The sequence below is a fragment of the Ricinus communis genome, chromosome 4, assembly GCF_019578655.1.
Source record: "Ricinus communis isolate WT05 ecotype wild-type chromosome 4, ASM1957865v1, whole genome shotgun sequence".
NCBI lineage: Eukaryota > Viridiplantae > Streptophyta > Magnoliopsida > Malpighiales > Euphorbiaceae > Ricinus > Ricinus communis.
The window spans coordinates 248,269-273,691 of NC_063259.1; the positions used below are offsets into that span (position 1 = coordinate 248,269).

The window sequence follows — 25,423 nt, forward strand, 5'->3', positions numbered from 1 at the left end:
TTTTATCTTTTTCTCTCTCTAAAATTATTTTATTTTGTTTCTTGAGTTTATTTTTTCCTTTAGTCTTAAACTCTTTAGCCATTCTTTTTACATTTAAGCCTAATTTATAGATATTTATTCTCATTCAAGAGTACCAATTTACCCCCTCTTATATATTTCAACATCATTATTCTTTGTTTCTTTTAAATCTATGGAAATATAACATTTTTAGAGAAAAATCATGCATGTAAATATATAAATATCTACACAAACATTATCTATTTTTAAATTGGCCTTTTTTAAAAAAAACTTAATATTTATATAAATGCCATATGTATTTATAAATATCTCATTAATTTATGTTTATTCATGCATTTAAAAGTGTTGCATTTATATAAAATATTATATTATTTTTATTTTTAGACAAGATCTATCAATAAATTGTGTAATTAATTATCCCTAGTATGTGAGACAAATATAGATGTATATGGATTTTTAATAAAATTATAAAAGCCATTGCTTTCCATTTATTCATTTATTTTAATATTTATTATTATTTCATAGCATGTTATTGATTGATTTGATGAGATTTTATCAATCGATTAGAATATTGGTAGAGTTTTGACTTTATGAGTCTAATACGTGGTCTACTAAGAGAGAAGAAGCAAATCTCTTTCGAGCCGTTACTCGATATATAACAACAAAAGTCTAAGCTAAGAAAAAGCTCAAAATACTAATAAAAGCTAAAAGTCAAAAGTCTGATCACATATTTATCCTTTGAAATCTAAAGTTTAGAATGGTAAATGATCTTTTACTTTTTCTATAAATAGCAAGTTCTCCGTTCTTACCAAAAGTTTAGATTTTAATCTTGTAAAGTTATATATAAGTTGAGATCATCTATCTATTTTCTCCCACTAAAAATCAATCACCGTAAAATATATTTGTCACAAACCATATTCTTACATTTGCCACGAATCATACTCATAAACTTGCTGCAAATTATACTCTTACATTTGTCGCAAATTACACCACTAAAAACTATACCTTCATACTTCTATAGATTCATCATTCTATTCCTAAGCTATTGGATTGCTTGGTTGTCGATTGTACATATGTCATTTCCACTTATCGATTTCGCATATCTATACCTTTTCTATCTCAATTCGCTAAGTTAACGATGTTAATCTTTCCAAAATTACATAGAAAACCCTTTAAACCCACAATGTTAAAAATTAATATGCATATCAATTTTTTAGATATAGAAAATAAGTACACATAAAAATTGTATAGCTTAATCTATTAACTATATATATAATTAATGTTAAAAATATATTTAGTATACTATTTTTAGAATTAGAAATTATTATATAATTAGAAAACTAATCTATTAATTAATATATTATTAAAAATATAATAATCTTATTTTTTAGAATTGGAATCATTATTTATTTACAAAAGTAATTTATCAATTAGTAAATTAATTATACGATTAAATAAATATTATATATTAGCATAATATATTAAAAAAAATTTATATCTCATGAATTACAAAAAAATAGTAACAAAAAATAATGAAATTACTATCAACTTTACATTTTAATAGTGATTTAGCAATATATAATTTAAATTAATTCATAAATTTATTTTATTAATAAATATCATATATAGCTTTCATGTAGCTTGCAGAATATTTAATTTTCAATAAAATTTATTTTTAAATCACTCTAGAACAACTTTAAGGCGTATTTGTCCTTTATAGTTTAAAATTTCAGTCTCTTAAATTACAATTTCCTATGATATTATAATGTGGATTTTTAACTAATATATAGCAAAGATCAAATTTTATATCATCAAATTTACATCTGTTTTATCTGATAATAAAGTACAGTTACGCTAGCATTATACTAGTTCTCCATATGAACAAAGGATCATTTTGATTGCTTAATTTGTGTCAATGTCACAAATAGGCCGAATTATAACTTTTCTAGTAAATACGACCTTATTTAGGCCAATTTAGCTTAAAAAATATTTGATTCGTGAAAAAATAAAGTAAAAATAGAAATTCAAGCCAAAGATAATATAAAAAGAGAAGAGAGATTCTCATTGTTAGTGTTTGGTTCATAAAAAATACCTAAAATGGGAATTAGATTCATCCATCTCTTATTTAGGGAATGAGCTTTTCATTTATGTAGGAATTAAGTCAAACAAACAATAAATATGGTTACAAATCATGAAAAGAAAATATATCTCGCTCTTAAAAGCTTTGATTTGCAAGAACTTATATATTTACATTTTGATCAATTATCATATTATCATTTTGCCCGTTTGGAATAATATGAGTTTAGAGCTTAATAATTCCTAATTCGTTATTTGACTATTAAATGATGTTCACTGATATGATGAGATTGATTTAACGATCAAATAATAATATTTTGAATTATTAAGCTCTAAAGCTCATATTATTAAAAACGAACAACGTGATAATAATAGCTGATCAGAGTGAAGATGATTGAATCCTTACAAATTGAGAATTTTTAATGGCAAAATACCTTTTCTTATCACGATTTTTAATGATGTCGATCAATATATACTTGTAACTGTACGAATTATTCCTATAATAATGGTAAATTCACCACGAGGTCGACCTCACAAGGAACTGCGAAATAGTTATTATAAAGACTAACTATCACATAAAAAATAAATAAATCTAAACACTCTAAATCAATATTTTGGAGAAGTAAAATATTTATAAAACAAATATAATAAACTGTAAAATAAAATGAAATGATTATGATGTATGAAACTATATGATAAACTTAGTATTTAACCTAGCCATTTACTTAGTAATCCCCTTGTTTTGCTTTAAGCCTAGATCTAATGAGATGGTGATGTGTCTTCTCCTCTAGCTACTCAAACTAATGATGAATTAAAGTTTCTTATACCAACATAGGTTGAAATAAATACGGTGTCTTTTAATAAATTCAACCTAAATATTTTCATAACAAATATTTTTTTTAAATTGATGTGTTGGTCAACCAACAATAATAATTGAAACTAATAAAGATATGAAGGTATAGAAATTATTCATCAAATAAATGAATAACAAAGTTCATACATAAGTAAAAAGGCTAAAGTAAGCACTTATAAAACTAGCGTGACATACTTAATACAATGGTCATTGTAATTAAATAGAAAGATATAAAACCAAACAGAAAGTAAAAGCTCCCTTGAAATCCAAAATCCTTCAAGTAGAAAGATGATTGGTCATCACTCTCCACTTCTTAAAAAGCTCCTTAGATCTTAAGAAAACAATAAAAAACTAAACTAAAGTGTTTGTGGAAGATGATGTATAGAGAATTACAGAGAGATGAATAATGGATAAATGCAAACTAAATGTGTGTATATGTTATGTAACTGATCTCCATTACTTGTAGATATTCATTTCTCTTACAGAGTCCCCACCCAAGTACAAAACTTTAAGAGTTATCTTCTAAAACTCTTAACTATCCTAACTTAAGTAAATAATTAATAATGTTCTATAATTACATAAGACTTAATTAATTCCCCTTGGGCCTTGATATATTCGGCTAGGCCTATGAAATTAGTAGTCCACGCGTCTTTAATTTTGGGTTTCAGCAGCAACAGCTCTATATAAGCCCATTTGTGAGTATTTTTAAGCTCGTATTTTTTCTTTTTAGCTATTAATATATGAAATTGGACAATAAAGCTAAAGTGAGGTAATAAGCACATATTTCTACCTATTATATATATAAAACATACAATTAAAGAACTAAAATATCCTAATATATACATAATATGAACCTATAATGTAACCACATACCTTTCTTTGTTTGAAAAAAAATATTAAAGTTGTAAAATAGTGAAAACACATGATATTTTTTTTATTTATCTTTTATTTTTATATAATAATAATAAATTAGACATTGTTATTTTTTATAATAATTAAATACTTTATTAATGTCAACAATAATGGCATTCAAGTATTTTCTATTGAACCAGACAACATATAAAAAATAATTTCCATTTTAGTTCCTTTCTATTTTTATCCATCATCTTGAATCAAATTAATTTTTCTATTTTTTAGACCAAATTAACTTGAAGTTTGACTCATTTTGATGAATTTTTTCTTTAAATTAATTTAGTAAAAATATTTAATAATTTTAGTTTTAAATATCTAAATAATTCAATACTTAAGCTCATATTTTTTCCTTTTGGCTATTAATACTTGAAATTGGACAATAAAGCTAAAAAGTGATGTAATAAGCATATATATTTACATATTATGTATATAAAATATACAATTAAAGCTAAAATACCCTAAATATATATACATAATATGAACCTATCAAATACCTCCATACATAAACCTTTACTTGTTCTTAATTAAATAGCAACTTAACAATTAACCTTTGCAAAAACAATAAAGAACACTCACACTAAACTTAAAGATTTACTCAAAAAAGAACCTCACTAATGCAAATATTATGTCAATCCAAGAACAACTTGAATCATAAAAAATTTCTTTAAAAAGAGTAAACTCAATCATTATTAATTAAAATGTTCAAGCATCTAACCTTCATACCTGTTTCACAATAACATTATTTGGCATATATAATTAATAACATGTTTGTCTTAACCTGTGAGTTTCTTCTAAAACTTTTTAATATCAAACTTATGATATTGCTCATAAATGCCTCCCTTTGTCAACTAAAAAGCTTGCATAATAGTATCATAACTAATAGTGTAATTATGCCTAAATAATCTAACCTTAATCTCTTTCTCATTGAAAGAATTGTATTGTAGAGTTTTGAAAAACTCTAAATTCAATTCACTTTATGAGGGGTAATGCTTTGAAAGCAAAATTCTTCCATTCTAACCTATCTGAAAGAATCATTATTCTCTCAAAAAATACCTAAATTAATTAGAGTAGGAACATTTAAAAACTTACGTGGAATTTTCTCTCTTGTGGTAAGGCTAAGGAATCTATTATCCTCCTTGTGGGATTAGAAAAGGAGCTCCATAAGTTTCCATTAAATTTGGTTCTTCTTATGAGAACTTGATGTTATTTTCTTTCCCTTTTCTTTTATTGTTCTTGTTCTTGGGGCCATTTTTGAGTTTTTGAGTAGATGTAGTAGAGATTTTGAGTTAGAAATTCTTGAAAGTTGAGAGAAAAGTTGAGGTTTTTGTAAAGAGAGAAAATTAAAGGTGATGTTAATGGAGGAAATTGATGTGAGAGAGAAAAATATGCATTTATATTAGAGGGTCAGAATTTTTTAATAATGTGTTTTAATTAAAATAAATATCTTTTATTTACTATATTTTATGTATTAAAAATTATATATTAAAAAATCCTTTTTTTATTTATGCTTAGAAAATAAAAATAAATAAATAAAATAAAAAAAATTCAGATTTTTGCATGTGGCAAAGCCTCCTGCGCCTGGCGGCTCCTGCGTAACGCTCCCGACGTGCTAGGTTGGTGCCCATGTTGCCCTCCTTGTAGTTTCTTCTGCTGCTCGAAGTGGTTCATGCATCTTGGCCCGTGACCTCGTAGCTGGCGTGTTGTCCCTCGTTCATTTCCTCATGTTTGTCTTGCTCGTGGGAGCTATTACGCCTTGCATTGCTTGCTTTGAGTGGCCCGCGACCTCACAGCTGCTCCTCGACATTGTGGAGGATGCTGACCTCCCTCGCCTGCTGCGTTTGCCATCCTCATGGTGACTCTCGTAGCTCTCGGCCTACTGCTACTGCTTTTTGTTGTATGTTGGCTACTACGAGCCAATGACCTTCCTGTTGTGCCTCTACTGCAAGCCCATATGAAATCTCATTGCTGCAACGTGGCTTGCTCCAAAAAAAAAATTTCAAGTAAACTTTTTTAACGATTCTTAACTAACTTATATACATTTACAGGGTCCTAAATTTATGATAATTGTGTAATTAAGTACCACTAATAAAATTTAAAAATATAAAATAATTAAATAACTTAAAATAAAAGAATTTGACAAATTTAACTAAAATTTAAACTTTATTAATAACTTAAACAAAAATAAAATTTAACTAACAAAATTAAAACTAATTCCTAACTAATGATAAGCAAACTAAGGAAAATTGCCAAGTTCTAATCTAGTTATATTTTCTTGGGCGTCCTCTCCCTCTTTTGGCCTTTGAGGGCGTACCATCCTTTCTTGAGCGTCCACGATCATTTTTGGGTATGATTGGCTCGGGTATGACGTATTCATACTTTCTTGGACGCCCATGATCTATTTTTGGGTAAATAGTTATCTCACCATCACTTTGATACTTACTCTCATTATTTTCCTCCAAATATTTTTTCTTCCTCTATAGAGGTTTCATCAATGAGATACCTCCCTTGATGCTTCCTTTCGGAACGTTCGATTTTCATAATTTTTACAAGAGTGAGTGACCTCTCCATTAGTCTTGGGTAAGCTCTATAATAGGTATAAAAAATGGTAAGTTCTTCAGGCCTAAAGTCATACTCTGTTCTAAGCCTTCTCCTTAGGGGTCAACTTTTGGGAAATCCAGGTGGAGGCAATAGTGTGGGTGATCTCCTTATAGTTCTTTTTATATGCCTTGATGCTCTTCTTGAACTAGGTGAAATTGATGGTGAAGGGATTGGTGTAGGTGATCTCCTTCTAATTTTTTCAGATTTCTTAAAGGTTTTCCTTGAGCTTAGTGGCTTGAATTTTGGTGTAGGGTGATGTGGTGATAGTGAATGTGGTGGAGAAGTTACCTCTTCCTTGACACTTCCTTGCCTAAAATTCACGGTGATTAAGAGCTTTAAGAAGAAGAAAAAAATTTCTGAAATAGCTCTTAATAGGGAGGTGCCTATATATAGAGGTTTCATCAATTCTAGTTCGATTAGGATATGATTATACCTATTCTTTATTAATTAGAACTCCTAATCTCTTCTTAATTGCTTGTCTTAATCCTATAAGGAAACTAAAATCCTAATTTTAAATAAATCTCTACAATTATATGCCACATAATTAATTATTATTAAGTATATAATAAAATAAGTAAATACTCATGTAATACACAAAATTCAACTATCATTTTAAGCACAATATTGAACAATAAAATTTAGTGTTACCACATGAAGAACCCTTTTTGCACTTAGAGATCCATTTAGCAGTTAGGATGCTTGAATCACATGCAGTTTTCTAAAAATAAAAATAAAAACATTTTTAAATAAAAATAAAAATACTAAAAGTTTAAATATACAATTGCTAAGTTTATTGTTTATAGAAAGACATTTATGGAATTGAGCTCAAGTTAGTAGTGCATCAATACACTCCACTTTATTTCCACAGGTAATTTCTTCATAATAAGGCTTTAAATGATGGTCATTCCCTTTGAATTGCACTTGCATCTTATTATTGTGCAATTTCACCACACCATGGGGAAATACTATTACTATTTTGAAAGGTCCATTCCACCTAGACTTAAGCTTTCCTGGAAAAATTTTAAAATGCGAGTTAAGTAATAAAATTTCATTTCAGGGATAAAAGACTTACGAAACACATTTTTATAGTGTTGTCTTTTGGTTCTTTCTTTGTATAATTTAGCATTCTCATATATCTCACTACAAATTTCTTCAAGCTCATTCAAGTATAATATGCGCTCTTCACCTACTTTGATTAATTCCATATTAAGCTCTTTAATAACTCAATAAGCTTTATGCTCTAATTCAACCAGCAAATGACAAGCTTTGTCATAAACTAGTCTATAAGGACTTGTTCCAATCGGCATCTTATAAACCGTACGATATGCTCAAAGAGTATTGTTTAAATGTATAGCCTAATCTTTTATAGCTGGACGAACTAATTTTTCAAGCACTGACTTAATTTGCCTATTGCTTACTTCACCTGTCTTGATGTTTGTGGGTGATAAGGAGTTACAACTCTATGGGTTACTCCATGTTTCTTTAGTAAAATACCAAGTGGCTTGTTGCAAAAATGGGTTTCTCCATCACTAATGATTGCTCTAGGTATTCCAAACCTGCTAAAAATATTGTCTTTGACAAATTTACATACTACATTAGCATCATTAGTTTGGATAGGAATTACTTATACCCATTTAGACATATAATCCAAAATAGCAAGTATACATTCATAACCATGGAAAGGTGAAAAAGGTCCCATAAAATTAATGCCCCATACATCAAACAATTCAACCACAAGATTAAAAGTTTAAGGTATTTCATTCCTTTTCCTAATATTTTCGCTTCTTTGGCATTTGTCACAATTTACACAAAATAAATGAGCATCATTAAATAACAAAGGCCGAGAGAAATCTGATTGAAGAACTTTGTAAACTGTCTTTTAACCACCAAAATGACCTCCATAATACATCTCATGGCAAAAAGTAAGAATATTTTGTTGCACATTCTTAGGAATATATCTTCTAATCATTTGATTAGAATAATGTTTAAACAAATATGGGTTATTCCAATAATAGTGCCTATAGATAATAAAATCTTTTCTTTTCTTGCCAAGTTAAGTTAGGTCTCATAATACCACAAGTCAAATAATTAACAATATTAGCATATCAAGACTCATGATCTATAGCAAACAATTGTTCATCAGAGAAGGTTTCATTTATGCTTTCTTAGAACCAAGATTATCAAAATCAGGAATCAATCTAGAAAGGTAGTCAACAACCATATTTTCACTACCGTTTTTGTCTTTAATTTCTATATCAAATTTTTGTAACAAGGACACCTACCTAATAAGCTGTGATTTAGCATTTGGCTTAGTTAAAAGATGAATGCACAATAACTTTAGATTTCACCAAGTAAGATTTAAATTTATCTAATTAAAATACAATAGCTAGGAATTCTTTTTTTCTATGGTAGAATAATTCATTTTGGTATCATCAAGAGTTTTACTAGCATAATATATAACATGCAAAGATTTATCAATTCTTTATTCCAAAACTGCTCCTATAGTATATAGATGCATCACACATTATTTCAAAGGAAAGAGACCAATCAAGTGCCCCAATAACAGGTGCACTAGTTAACTTTTCCTTCAAAGTATTAAAAGCAATACGGCATACATCATTAAAAGTAAAATTTATATCCTTAGCCAGCAAAAGTCAAAAGATAGGCAATTTTAGAAAAATCTTTTATAAAACGCCTATAAAATCTTGCATGACCAAGAAAACTTCTAATTTCCTTCGCCGAAGTAGGTGGTGGCAACTTAGCAATTAAATCAATCTTTGCTTATCAATTTCAGTACCTTTACTAGAAATCACATTATCTAACACAATGTTAAATTTAACCACAAAATGACTCTTTTTCTAACTCAAAGTTAAATTACAAGCAATGCATATTTTAAGCACACGAGTTAAATTACTAAGACATGCATCAAATAAGGAGTCAAAAACTGAAAAATCATCCATAAATACCACAATGCAGTCTTTTAACATATCAGAGAAAATAGAAAGCATATATCTCTAAAATGTTGCAGGTGCGTTGCAAAGCCCAAATGACATTCTTCTAAATGCAAAAGTTCTAAAGAGACATGTGAATATTATCTTTTCTTGATCTTCAAGTGCAACAGATACTTGATAATAACCTGAAAGTCCATCAAGAAAATAGTAAAATCTGTGTCATGCTAAACGCTCTAGAATTTGATCAATTAAAGGAAGGAATGGTCCTTTTTTGTTGCAGCATTTAGTTTTCTATAATCAATACATATTCTCTACTTTGTAGTCATTCTAGTAGGGACTAGCTCTCCTTTTTCATTCTTTACAATTGTAATACCTGACTTTTTAGGCACTTTATTCAATTACTATAAGCTATTGGATATCTTATTCCTTCATCCAATAACTTTTGAACTTTTTCACCACCTCTTTCATATTAGGATTAAGCCTTCTTTGGGTATCTCTAACAACTTTAGCATTATTCTCTAAGATAATTTTGTGCATATACATAGTTGGACTAATATCCTTAATATCAAAAATTTCTCCTCCAATGACTTTCTTAAGTCTTTTTAAGTCTCTAATAGTTGCCTCTTCTTTATAAGGAGAAAGATCATATGCTACAATTACTGGATATATATCTCCCTCTCTTAAAAAGACATACTTAAGTGTCGTAGGTAACTCCTTAAGTTCAAGTTTAGGTAGTTCATGGGAAATCTCTATTTCATTTCCAATGAAAAAATCTAAAGATTCATTAAAACTTTCAACTAGTGACATTGGAATAGCTTCATCTAATTTATCATGAAAGTCTAAGACTTCCTCATTTAGGTTTTCTCTACTTTTCTCAATATTAAAGTAACCTCTAACTTGTCATCCCTATCTTGTAAGTATGTTTCATACACAAAATAATCCAAGCAATCAACATATAAACATTCACCAATTGAAGTACTAGGAGATAAAGTTAGAGAATCAAACACTTTAAATTCTATAGTCTCTTCCAAGATTGTCATAGTCAACTTCCTATTTTGCACATCAATAGTAGTTTCCATGAAAGGTCTACAAAGGAGTATAGTTTTGTTCTTATCCTTTGCTAGTGCATTTCCATTTCAAGAACCACAAATTCAACAGGGATTCAATTTACCTACCTGAATCAGCAAATCATCCATTATGCCTCTTGGATACTTTATTGACTTGTCAGCAAATTGTAGAGACATTGAGGTTGGTTTCAATTCTTCCAAGCTAAGTTGTGCATAAATTGAGTAAGGCATCAAGTTGATGCTTGCTCCTAAATCTAGTATGGCGTTTGCAACTTTTTTTTATCTCCCATTATAATATCAATGGTAAAGCTCCTAGGATCTTTCATCTTAAAGAGTAGTTGTTGTTGAAGAACATCACTTGTTGTTTTAGAGACTATTACTTTTTTATTATTCATATATCTCCTTTTGTTGAAGTTAAGATCATTGAAGAACTTAGCATAAGCTGGCATACTTCTAATAATATCTAAAGACAAATTAATGTCAACTTTAGAAAGCACAACAATTTTTTTTAGAAAATTGCTTATCATGTTTGTTTTCTTTAAATCTGTTAGGAAATGAAATAGGAGGCTTGTAAGGCTCAGTTGCCTTATGGAACTCAGATCCTGAAAATACCTCCTACTCTTTCTTCTTTTACCCAAGATTAGGCTCTACTCTTTCTTCTTTTTGTACACCTCCTTCAGTTATTTATGTATGATAGGCATCATATTACACATATTTACATGCCCAATTGTTTACGTTTTTGTGCATAATTATCTCGTTTGATGCTAGAATCACCTGTCTTTTAGTTCCTTTCACGTTTCAGGTCATTTTCGAAGGACAATGTCAATAATCGAGGAAAATACGCGCAATTATGGACTAAAATCCATCAAATTGAGCAAGGACTAGCATTCCAAGGTTGAGCACGGTCTGGACTCCGGCCGTGCTAAATTGTCAAGAAGCTGCCCCTAGAAGTGCCATTTTGGCATTGAGAAATTCGTTTAGTAATCGGAAAATTGAATAGCAAGAACTGGTTAATAATCACTTAGAGATAAGGGTAATTGACTAACCGGATTAAGAATTAACAAAGCTTAATAGAGGCGGGTTAAACCTTAATGCTAATCGAATAATCAATCGTTAGAAAGAGATTCCAACTTTAGGTTATTAGGTTTAGGAATTCGGTTATCTCGAGAGGGAGATCGAATTCAGTTAAGACTTCATCCACGGGTAATTGCAATTGATAATCAATTTAATCTCTATCTTTACAAAAATCCAATTAACTTAGGTCCCCTAGGGTTTGCTTTTCCTTCGAGAGTTTTTCTAAATCCTTTCAGATAATTTGACATTTAATTACTTGTTTGTTCATATTTTATCGTAGAACAACACTTCATTGATTTCTTTAGGTTAGATAACATAAGACGCTACAGTAGGTCTAGGTTCAACCTTTCCCGAGAATACGACCTTGATACTTACCATTTGTGCTAGTCTGCATCGATAGGTTCACTGCCTTAGATAGTAGCTACGTAAAAAGCATATCAAGTTCTTGGCACCGTTGCCGAGGAATTACTTTTTGTGTGAACTAGAACGAACTTGTGTTTTTTTTTAATTTAGCCATATTTACTTTTCTATCTTTATTTTGCTTTATTTTATTCTTTCATTGTTTTAACTATTGTTGCTCTTTGGTCACTACATTCCACTTGTAGGTAGTTTATGACCAGGAGCTCAAACTCTGATCTTATAGAGCCTCTATCTGATCCAGAACGATCCCTCAGACTCTTAAGGAAGCTTTTGCAATTAGAAGAAGAGGAGAATGAGGTTGAGGTACCTGTAGATAGACCAGAAGGGATGGAGAATCACAATGGAAATGCCGCAGCGAATGCATACAGAACAATGTACGAGTTTGCTAGACCATCATTGGATGGGACACAAACGAGTATACTCAGACCGACGGTGGCAGCTAACAATTTTGAGATAAAGCCAAATGTGATCCAGATGGTACATTAGAGTGTACAGTTTGGGGGGCTGCCAAGCGAGGATCTCAATGCCTATATAGCCAACTTTTTGGAGATATGCGACACTTTCAAGATAAATGGAACTGCCGATGATGCCATCCGACTGAGATTATTTCCATTTTCTTTAAGGGACAAAGCAAAGAGATGGATGCAGTCTGTTCCACCGCACACTATTACAACTTGGAAATCTTGGCTGAAAAATTTCTTTACAAGTACTTCCCTCCAGCTAAAATTGCTAAATTAAGAAATGATATTTCTTCTTTTGTGCAGATGGACGACAAGAGCATGTACGACGCCTGGGAGAGGTATAAGGACTTGTTGAGATGCTGTCCACACCATGGTCTACCAGTATGGATGCAGGTTCAGACCTTTTAAAGCGGTTTGAACCTTGCTACGAGGTAAATGGTGGACGTTGCAACAGGTGGAGCTTTGAACAGCAAGATGCCGGAGCAGGTGCAGAACCTGATAGAGGAGATGGCCATGAACAACTACCAATGGCAATCCTCTAGGAGTCGGCCGATCAAACAAGGAATGGTCAACCAGTTAGACTCCACAGCAGCCTTGGCAACTCAAGTGGAGCTTCTGACCAAGAAAATAAACCAACTTCAGATGCCAGTTCAAGCAGCCCAAATAAGCTACAAGTTTTGCAGTGGCCCACATTACAGTGCAAACTGTAATGCGGGAGCTATGTTTGCTAGTTCCTCTACTTCATCTAATGTTTCTACTGACCATGAACAGGTTAATTGCATGCGGAGTGCACTTGAATAGTAGAACAACCCTTATAGCAGCACATACAATCCTGGGTGAAGAAACCACCCCAATTTTAGTTGGCGCAATAATAATACCCAAGGTCCACCAGGTTTTCAGAGACTGCATCAGCAACCGCCACAGCAGCAGCAACAAGCTAGACCATCAGAGCTTCATCCACCAGCTGAGAAGAAATCTAACTTGGAGGAGCTGATGATGAAATTCGTCATGTCAACTGAAACGAGGTTCTAGTAGACCGACAGTGCTCTTAGAAATCAGCAAGCATCCATTCAGAACTTGGAAAATCAGTTGGGTAGATTTCTAAGATGTTGTCCGAAAGGCAACAAGGAGCACTCCCCAGCACCACTGAGTCTAACCCGAGAGAGCACGTGAATGCCATCACTTTGCATTCAGGTAAGTTAGTTTCAGTTCCTTCTAAGCCTATTGTTGATGATGCTACTATTAATGTGCAGATCGAGGCGAGCAGTAAGGTTAAGGAACCTGAGAGGTAAAAGTTGCAACCAATCCCAGTCAAGGAGTATCAACCCAAGATTCCTTATCCTGCTAGACTGAAGCAAGTAAAAGCACAAGAGCAGTTCAGTAAGCTTTTAGATATTTTTAGACAACTGCATATTAACTTGCCTTTTGTTGATGTATTGAAGCAAATGCCGAAGTATGCCAAATTCTTGAAGGACATACTTAGCAATAAAAGCAAGCTGGAAGAGGTAGCATGCGTAAAGCTCAATAAAGAGTGCTCAACAGTATTTCAGAGTGATTTACCAGAGAAACGTCACGACCCAAGGAGTTTTACTATTCCTTGCACTTTGGGTAACTTGTGTGTTGATGAGGCATTAGCTGACTTAGGTGCTAGCATAAATGTAATGCCCACAAGTATGTTTAATGAGCTAGGTTTAGGAGAAGCAAAACCCACTAGGATGTGTATTCAATTAGCTGATCATTCTGTTAAGCTTCCTAGGGGGATTGTAGAGAATGTGCTAGTCAAGGTAGATAAATTTATATTTCCTGTGGACTTTGTGGTAATGGATATGGATAATGAGCATGGTGTGTCTTTGATTTTAAGGAGACCTTTCCTTGCCACGGCTAGAGCCAAAATAGATGTATTCGAGGGAAAATTAGAGCTTAATGTAGGGGATGACTGTGTTACTTTCAGTTTACCTCCATTCGAGAGTCCTCCCGCCAATCATGTTCACGCCATTTGTGCTATTGACGGGATTGGTTTTGCATGTGATAAACCACCACAGGATATACTAATAGATTCTGCTCTGCATGCTTCTTTGCCTGTTGATGTGTGTCACTCTTTTAAAGAAAACAACTTGCATCAATTTGAAACTTTGTGTTATGATACACTCGAGAAAGGTAGTTGCAGGTTTGTTTATGACAGGTCATCTAAATAGGATTGGGAGTGGATGACTGGACATCTCAACTCAGCATGAAGAGCACCTCATTAGCCACCTACTGCGGCCATTGGACTGCCTCCTTGCGGTTATATGCCTCAGGCCCCAGCTTACAATGCGCCCACTTTCTCAATTTGCCAACGGGCAGGGACGCTTCTGCAAAGTCCAGCTAAGACTCGACCAAAAAGAAGCCCTTTTTGGGAGGCACCCCAAAACTTTAATTTTATGCTTTTATTAACATTTTTTGTTTTGTCAGTTGTTGCATGCTTGATGGTAGTTAAAACACTTACTTTGTATAATAAACATAGTTGTATGAACTTAGTGTTGGAATAACTTATGTCAGATTTTTAGTAATCGGCGAAGTGTGACTTTCCCGTTTGATTCACTTACTTGATTTACGGCCTAAATGTGTACGTATATGTGTCGAATGCAGGTAGGGAGTTTGGCAACTCGAGATAGCGAAGGAAAGCCGGGAATTAACCCTTTCACCACGGTTTCCATGGACATCACAGGTTGCAACACACAACCGGAGTCAAGCCCGTGATGAGAAAACACATGAAGAATAGGAGATTTTAGCCAATTCAGCATGGCTTCCGAAGGCACCACGGGCAGCAACACCAGGCCATGCTGGTCAGCACGGTCGTGCCCCCACCCGTGCCAAATGGTGCATCATTTAAGCTTAAAGGCTCAGCACGAGTCGAGTCCTGGCCGTGCTGATCAGCACGGCCTTGCCCTCGCCCGTGCTAACCCCTGTGCCTATAAAAAGGGGAGCTTTCAAAAATTTTGTTTCCCCCTTTCTAAGCTCCAAGGTGCTATTTTCTTCCATTTCTCTCATCCTTCTTACCTTTCTCAGCAATTCCAAGTAAGTCTCTTCACTTTTTTTTCTTTTAATTTGGTTTTTTTTTATGCATATACTTTATTTAGGACGTGCTAGTATGCTTTGGTAGTTTTATGCTGTTACACTGCTTCAATATGACCTCAGTTAGATTTAATTTACATTAGTTGCTATGTTTGCTGTGAATTCGATTATGAAAATGATAAGTGTGGGGTTTGGCGAAAATAAAGTTTGTCTATGGCATTTTATTATGAACAATTGTTAGCAAAAAGTTGCGTTAGTTGGTGCACGATAAAGTAGGTTGGAATGTATTTGTTAATTAGTTTATGCAGGAAATTGAGGCTTTAGTCTTTTGTTAAGTCTAAAGTTTTCTGTTAGTCGAATTATAGCAGTTATGCTGTTTAATTTTTGGTAGGATTTCTGATTAACTTGATTTCTTGTATGAACAACTAATGATTCATTGCATTAGGTAATATGACGGCCCGCGATCAATCCCGAAGAAAGTAACAGAAACGCGTTGCTACCAGCAAGCGATCGCATGGCGAAGGAACATCTTCCTCCACAGTACCAGAACCAGCACCAGCACCAGCCCCAGCACCTTCACCTCCACCGCAACAGCAACTAATCCGAGCTTGAAGAGCACCAGTTGCGAATCCACCTGCACCTGGCCGTCATCCATTGTGGACATTCCCTAATGCAGATAACGAAAGTCGATTCTAAGTCATGAGATGGAACCAAGTGATGGCGGGTCATTGCATCGACTTCGTATCCCTAAAAGGAGTGGGATTGGTTTAGGATGTGCGCACTCTGTTCAAGACTCTACCGTATCCGCGATTCTTTGACATCATTGAGCCAACCTACCATGAGCTTACGATTGAGTTCCTCAGCACCTTCTTCCTGTAGCAACATATCACAAACTGGCATCAGCCTGATGCAGTTTATTTCAGACTAGGGGGAAGGGAGTTCTCAATGTCAGTCCCACAATTCGGCATGAATTTGGGATTATGTTCTGAACAAGAGATGTCGGGGGAGGAGTATCAGGGATGTCTCTACATGAACCCAATATCATACGACACCATGTGGAACTTATTAGTACTTAGGCCGGAATCATACTACCCAAGCAGGTCTAAGGCGTCTAGCCTTCCGAATCATCTCCGCTATCTCCATACCTTATTAGCTTACACCATTACAGGCAGAGGAGATATTTTTGGAGCGGTAACACAGACTGATGTCTTCATCCTCTGGGCTATGCAACATCAGAAGAAGCTTGACTTGGGATATTTGTTGGCTCGACAAATCCGTTCATTTATAGTAGACGCCTAGAAGAAGATGCATTGTTGTTTTGGCCCGTACGTGACTAGGTTAGCCAAGAGACTGGATGTATTAGGGATCAGACAGATGATCACGGCTACTAGACATCCACATGGTATAGAATACAGGCTTGTGAACACAATAGTCGGGGAGGCTAGAGAGGCAGTGGCTAGAGGAGCCCAAGATCCGTCGGCTGGGATCCTGGATGTTAGGATTCCTAACCTAGTTAGAGTGTTTATGCCTCCATCTAGAGCCTCATCCTCTTATTCTGCAGGGACATTGAGTGCTCAGATCAGTGCTTTGCTGATCGACTAGATCGAGTCTGCAATCTACAGTAGCAACACTATACTCAGTTTGGGCAGTTTTAAGAGGAGACTAGGGCACAGTTTGGCGGTTTGAACAATATGCTTCAGCAACTTATGAGCGAGTTGGAGAGGCAGGCCACCCAGACAAACTTTATAGTGGAGTAAATGAAAAAGATGATGGACGCTAGAGCACAAAATCAGCGGCTCATCGATGATATGGAGTTCGATATGGCAGGATGCTTCACGGACCCTGAGCCACCACCGCCCCCTCCTTCAGTGACTTTCCCTACTCCTCATCTTCCAGCAGATCCAACCAGTGAGGATACACCATCAACAGACTCCCAGCAGTGAAACAAAAACTTGTGCTACTCTTCTTTTTCCTTTTTCTTTTTATTCTCTTTCCTTTATTTTATTTTATTTTATTTTCTTGCTCAGCAGTGAAACAAAAACTTGTGCTACTCTTCTTTTTCCTTTTTCTTTTTATTCTCTTTCCTTTACTTTATTTTATTTTATTTTCTTGCTTTTGCATGCTTAATGTTATGTTATTTCCATTCATTCTTCCTTTCATGTTAATTTGTTTTAGTAGAACACTATGCTTTCCCATTTTGAAATAAACACTAAGTATGATCATTAAGAACTATGATGTGCGAGTCATATGCTATACCCAGTTTTAATTTTTCTAACACTGCGGACAGTGTTACACTCAAGTGTGGGGTGGGTATCCCTTAATTGTTTAAAAGCAATAATAATGGACCATTCTTAGGATGTTAGGACCTAGGGTTTGCATGACATTCAAGTTTAGTTTATTCTTTCGTAATTAATGACTTAATTCACACACTACTACTTGATTGTCCCTCTTTATCTTCTGATCTTCAAAGCAATTTCACTGTATTCAACATGTCAATTTGGTCAGGTCAAAACGGTGTTACTTGAGTTCCTTGCGACTTTACAACCTTAGACTGTGAACTTTGATTATGTCAATCTCGTATTCAATTTATATGATGATTCAATTGATAAGTTTGGGAACCAATTGCAAATTTTAGCCACTTCAAACTGAGTTTTTAAACTAAAAAAAAAGTTGAGCATCCATTGCACATTATGCTCATGAATTTTATTGTTTGAGTGTGCACTGTACTTACTTTCGTTTCTAGAACTTGCTCTATAATTCTTGTTGCGGTTACATAAATTTTTTTAATACCATTAGATGATTTGGGCAACTTAGGATTTCACCACATTTGGCCAAAAGCCTACCCTCTGTTTCCATTAGTCAGCCAGTTTGAGCCGTAACCTTTTCTTCATAAGTTACCCTTAATCACTACGCATACACCTTTCTTTACATCTGTTTTTCCTTTCACCCTGTATACTGAGTAATTATATGTTATATTTTTGGAATCATAGTGCCTAACATTATTTTTAATTCACTTAATTTTTTCAGTCATTCTTTGATGCTCCTTTCAATCCAAAATTGGATATTCATTCTTATTATTTATGTCAATAACCACGAAATTTCACATAAGTCAATATATATACATAGTATATATCAAAAAAAAGAAGAAAGAAAGAAAAAAAATATTACTTACTTCTTAGCTTTTAGCTCTTCTGAATCTGACTCTTGTGAGCATCCTTTACTTCAAATAAGGCTTAGTAAATACTTTTATTGTTTAGCACTCAATTCCTGAAGCATTCAGTTCAATTAAGTGCATAATTTTTCAGTATACTTTACACTTCTATCCAAATATTTGTACCTTTACCTCAGCCTCACTACAACCCTTGAAAAGACCCTTTGATTTTGGTATTCAATTATTCGCAGTAGCGAAGATGAGATTTATGAGCAAACTTATGGTAAACAGGTTTTGTGCAGCTGCATTGAGGGAATTTTCTTATTTACCTGTAAACACTGTGAGTGATTTGAGAGATTCCTGTGAGGCAATGGTTCTTAATCTTTAATGCTGATTTGTTATATAAGTTGTGTTTCGAGATGGTATCATTATAGTTCTTTCTTAAAGGTGTATAACTTGTTAATTACTTGAGTTTCATTCTTTATATGTTGAATAGGGTTGAGTTGTGAACTTTAGCATGGATCCTGAGGGGTGATTGTTGCTTGTGCATGTATTGAATTATTAATTGCTTGAGGACAAGCAAAAGCTTAAGTGTGGAGTGATTTGATAGGCATCATATTACACATATTTACATGCCCAATTGTTTACATTCTTGTGCATAGTTATCTCATTTTATGCTAGAATCACCTGTCTTTTGGTTCCTTTCACGTTTCAGGTCATTATCAAAGGACAATGTCAATAATCGAGGGAAATACATGTAATTATGGACCAGAATCCATCAAATTGAGCAAGGACTAGCATTCCGAGGTTGAGCACGGCCTGGACTCTGGCCATGCTAAATTGTCAAGAATCTGCCCCTAGAAGTGCCATTTTGGCACTTCAAAGACCGCTTGGGCACGATGTGGAAGAGGTAAGCGAATGCAGGTTCGACGGCTGGACTTCGCCCGTCTTGACCGGCTAAAGCTTGACCACGTCTTGAAGGAAATATATAGGCAAAAACGATTTGGTGAGTGAGGGTTCAATTTTCTGACTTGATTTCCATTATACGAACTCAAATCATTTATTTCCAGACCTCAATTATCGATTTTGGGAGATCAATTTCATCAATTGAAGGAAGGATTACACTTGTTTCAACATCGATTTGAAGATGAAGACAAGATTTAGGAGCATTCAAAAGGCAAATTAGGGTTTGATATTTTAAATTGGAATATTAGGGTTTCTCATCCAACTTGAAAGAGAAGGGTGTACATGCCTTTAATTTATTTTTCTGATTTTATTCCTTATTTTGTGATGCTTATTAGTATGAGTAGCTAAATTGTTGGACCCAATTGGGGTTCCTATGTTTGTGGATTGATCTTAATGTTATGAGGTTTTGATTGTCAATTCTTGATTCTTCTTGCTTTTATTATTAATGAGAAGTCATTTTATTCATGAGACATTGTGAATTGTAGATTAGATTGCTTTATGTAATTGAGAAATTCGTTTAGTAATCGAAAAATTGAATAGCAAGAACTGGTTAATAATCGCTTAGAGATAAGGGTAATTGACTAGCCAGATTAAGAATTAACAAAGCTTAATGGAGGCGGGTTAAACCTTAATGCTAATCGAATAATTGATCGTTAGGAAGAGATTCCAACTTTAGGTTATTAGATTTAGGAATTCGGTTATCTCGAGAGGGAGACCGAATTCAGTTAAGACTTTGTCCACGGGTAATTGCAATTGATAATCAATTTAATCTCTATCTTTACAAAAATTCAATTAACTTAGGTCCCCTAGGGTTTTCTTTTCCTTCGAGAGTTTTCCTAAATCCTTTCAGATAATTTGACATTTAATTACTTGTTTGTTCATAATTAATCATAGAACAACACTTCATTGATTTCTTTAGGTTAGATAACATAAGATGCTACAGTAGGTCTAGGTTCACTCTTTCCCGAGAATACGACCTTGATATCTATTTGTGTTAATCTACATCGATAGGTTCACTGCCTTAGATAGTAGCTACATAAAAAACATATCACTGTATCAACTAATCATCTTCTCTTGATGTACCTGCATAAGAAGAATCTTTTTCAATTAAGGTTTCAACTTTATTATCAAATAACTCACTATCTGTTAAATTGGTGATTGCTTTGGCTTGCTTAGGTTGATTGGATAAATTTTCTTTCTTGTTTCCTTGTTTAGTTTCAGCAATTTGACCAAGTTTGAGTTTCTAATCTCTTTATTGAAGCTTCAATAGAATCAATTTTATTTTTATTCATCTCCATCCTATCATGGGTAGTTGTCATAAAAGATTGGAGTGGTTCTTCCAAGTTTGATTTTCTTTGAAGGGTTTGTCCTTGATTCTGTAATGATGGTTTTGATTTCTTAGGTATTAAGGCTCTTGGTTTTGGTATTGAAGTTATTTTTGGTTCCTCAATAACTGTGGTGGGTTTTGATCATTATTTTTCAAGAAAAAATTTGGATGATTTCTCCAACCTAGATTATAGGTGTTGGAATATGGATTATTTCTAGATTGCCTAGACTGACAAGATTCCATTAAATTAACTTGTTCATAATCATTTCCTACATAAATCTCATAAGATGAGCAAATATTAGCACCATGACTATAAACACCACATATACCACAAACCTCATTGCTTAGTACATTCTTAGTTGAAGTTAGTATTTTAACCTATTTAGTTAATTTAGCTATTTGCATAGCCATCCCATTATTACGCACAACTTTATTCACTCCTACTCTCTTTGTTCTCACACTTTTTTATTGTGACGTGACACCTAACATCTCAAAGATATCATAAGCCTCATCAACAGTTTTTTCTAACATAGCACTTCCAACTGCATTATTAACCATATATTGATACTATTGTATTAACCCATCATAAAATGATTGGTTAGTTAAAGGAAGTGGGTATCTATGGTGTAGGCATTATAATAAAAGTAATTTGAAGCAATCTCATGCTTCATAAAAGGACTTAGTATCCTTTTGATAAAAGTTAAAAATTTCAACCCTTAATTCTTTAGTCTTTTGATGTGAGTAAAATTTACTCATAAATTTTTAGTAAATTTCATCCAAAGTTCTCAAAGAATTAGGAGGCAAGGTCATTAACTAAGTCTTTGCTTTTTTCTTTAATGCGTAAGGAAAATATATCATCCTTAGTTGATCTTCATTCAATCCAAATAATTGGAATGTATGAATTGTAGCATAGAATTCCCCAATAAATGTTAATATATATTCACTAGACATACTATAAATGAAGGAGGCATATTAAAATGAATGTTCTTAAATTCATAATTTCTAAATGCATCACCTAGAACTATGCATGAAGTAGTTACCAATTATAGGCGAGCATAATCCTACATAGTCATTTGCCTTTCAGCTGCTACTTATCTTTGTTCATTAGCCATTATTCAACCTCTTCTTCTGATTCTTTTTCTAGCTTTTCTTTAAATTCTTCTTCTTCTTCTAGCCTTGGAGGTATAAACTCACTTTCTCCTGCTTGATCTTCTTTTGTCTTTTTAGCAGTTGATCTCCATTGTAGAGATTTTGAGTTAATGAATCACTTGATTAAGTTTTTCTGCTAGGCATACAAATCATAAAAAAATTCAAATTTAAAATTTTATAAATAAAATATAAAAATAAAAATAAAAATACATAAACAAAACACAAAAAATATAAAAAAGAAACAAAACTTGACAATTAATCAATATAACATTGACACAGTTCCTGGGCAATGACATCAAAAACTTGATGTCTATCAATATATATTTGCAAGTGTACTCCTATAGTAAGGTTAAGTTCACTGTAAGGTCGATCTCACAAGGAACTATAGAGCAATTATTATAAAGACTAACTATCATATAAAAAATATTGAAAATAAATCTGAACACTCTAAATCAATATTTTAGAGAAGTGAAATATACATAAAACAAATATAATAAACTATAGAATAATATGCAATGATTATGGTGTATAAAAACTATATGATAAAACTAGTATTTAGTCTAGTCATTTACTTAGTGATCCCCTTGTTTTACTTTAAACCTATATTTAATGAATGAGATGGTAATGTGCTTTTTCCTCTAGGTACTCAAACTAATGATGCAACTAAAGTTTTTTATACCAACGTAGATTGAAGTAAAGATGGTGTCCTTTTATACATTCAACCTAAATATTTTAATAACCAATATTATTATTAAATTGATATGATGGTCAACCAACAATAAAAATTGAAACTAATAAAAATATGAAGGTAAATGAATTATTCATCAAATAAATAAATAACAGGGTTCATAAATAAGTAAAAATGTTGAACTAAACACTTATGAAACTAGCTTGACATACTTAATCTAATGGTCATTGTAATTAAATAGAAAGACATAAAACCAACAAAAAGTAAAAGCTTCCTTGAAATCTAAAATTCTTCAAGTAGGAAGATGATTAATCCTCACTCTCCAATTCTTGAAAAACTCATTAGATCTTAAAAAAATAATAAAAACCTAAACTAAAGTATTTGTGGAAGATGATATATAGAGAATTGCAAAAAGAGGAATAATTGATAAATGCAAACTAAATGTGTATATTTGTTATGTAACTGATCTCTATTACTTGTAGATATTTCTCTTCCAGAATCCTCCTTGAAGTACAAAACTTTAAGAGTTATCTTCTAAAACTCTTAACTATCCTAACTTAAGTAAATAACTAATAATATTCTACAATTACATAAAAGATTTAATTAATCTTCCTTGGGCCTTGATATATTCGGCTAGGCTTGTGAAATTAGTAGTTCACACGTCTTTAGTTTTGGATCTCAGCAGCAACAATTCTATTTAGGTCTAGTTGTGAGTATTTTTAAGCTTATATTTTTTTTTAGCTATTAATATCTGAAATTGGATAATAAAGCTAAAGTGAGGTAATAAGCACATATTTCTACCTATTATGTATATAAAACATACAATTAAAGCACTAAAATATCTTAATATATACGTAATATAAACCTATCATATAGCCACATACTTTTCTTTGTTTGAAAAAATATATACTAAAGTTGTAAAATAGTGAAACTATATGATCTTTTTTTTATATTTATCTTTTTTTATATAATAATAATAAATTAGACATTATTATTTTTTATAATAATTAAATATTTTATTAATGTCAACAATAATGGCATTCAAATTTTTCTATTGAACCAAACAACATATAAAAAATAATTTCTATTTTAGTTCCTTTCTATTTTTATCCATCATCTTGAATCAAATTGATTTTTATATTTTTTAGACCAAATTAACTTAAAGTTTGACTCATTCTCATGAATTTTTCCTTTAAATCAATTTAGTAAAAATATTTAACAATTTTAGTTTTAAATATCTAAACAATCCAATACTTCAATTCTTATTTAGACAAAAATTATTAATTTTAAATATTAAGAGTTTTATTTTTTATTATTTATATTTTACAAAAAATATATAAAATATAAAAATTTAAAGTTCAAACACTTTCAGTTGTTGCAATAAATGATAAATGAGTTATAAATGAAAATAATAGTAATGGTAAAATTAAAATTAATATTAAAGTAAATTATTAAGATTCTTAAAAAATAATAAATATTAAAATTTAATTATCAATTTATTACCAAATCTAGCACCTAGCATTTAAATTACTAATTTAAAATTAATTTAAATTTTAACTTCCGATGAAATTATCAATCAAATTTATTGACATGACGTGTATCTTAGCGACAACAAAAAAAGAAAATTAAATTAGCACTTCCATTACTAAAATATTACCATTTAAGCATGTACAATAGTAAAATTTTAAAATTAAAAAAAATAATTTTATATACTTAAATGATACAATTTTAGTAATTGATGAGTTAATAACTCTAATATTAACTCGATTTTTTTTATTATTGTTAGAATTCGCACTGTATCAACAAATTTTGATAAATAATTGTACTAATATCTTGAAATCAATATTAAAATATATTATTAAAATTTATAAAAATAATAAATTAGATTTGATAATAAATATAAAGTATATGATTCTTTTGGCAATTAAGCTTTAAAAATAAGCATGAAGTAGATAATTTATTTGGAAAAATTTGTTTTTAGTCCCCCAGTTATAATTTTTGACACTTGTCATTATAATTTTAGTTGTCTATACTGAGTTCTTGTACTATTGTTTTGTTATCATTGGCTTTTTATATTGTTATTTTTTTCTAACACTTAGGTTCTTTCATTGACACTTTAAACAAAAAAAAAAACTTATTTAATGCTTATAAATTTTTAAATTTATCAATTAAATCCTTTTTTATTTTCTATTTTACTTATTAAGACCTTAGTTATTTTCAACATCTTAAAAAAGATTAACCTTATAAAAAAGATAAATATATTTATAAATTGAGTCAATTTTTTAAAAAGTTTAGCTCATTATATATTTTACTTAGAATATATAAAATAAAATTTAATTTATAAATCATCAGTTAAATTATTAATTTTAAAAACTAAATTTTTTACATACAAGTGTTTAATTATATGGTTTTTTATATTCTTTCTTTTCTTATCAAACTAGGATATATATAATTTATTTTTAATAGATAACCAATAATTAAAAATATATACATAATTTATAAAATTATAAATAATATATTTTTACAGACATTAATGGTTTAGCTAGTTCTATAAATATTTTTATTAAAATAATAATTAAATTAATTAATAATAAATGTTTTTATTTTAAATATTGAATATCAAAGGTTAATATTTAAAAATAAAAATACAAAGATTAA

At 31.6% G+C, this 25,423-nt stretch overlaps 2 non-coding genes across 2 annotated transcripts; one reads left to right on the top strand and one right to left on the bottom strand.

Moving 5' to 3' along the window:
- Positions 1–12,700: 12,700 nt before the first annotated feature.
- On the bottom strand, positions 12,701–12,807 carry LOC112534823. The gene has a single exon (XR_003079073.2). It is a non-coding gene; the product is annotated as a small nucleolar RNA R71 (small nucleolar RNA).
- An 8,736-nt stretch (positions 12,808–21,543) lies between these two features.
- On the top strand, positions 21,544–21,651 carry LOC112533992. The gene has a single exon (XR_003078315.2). It is a non-coding gene; the product is annotated as a small nucleolar RNA R71 (small nucleolar RNA).
- Positions 21,652–25,423: the final 3,772 nt, after the last annotated feature.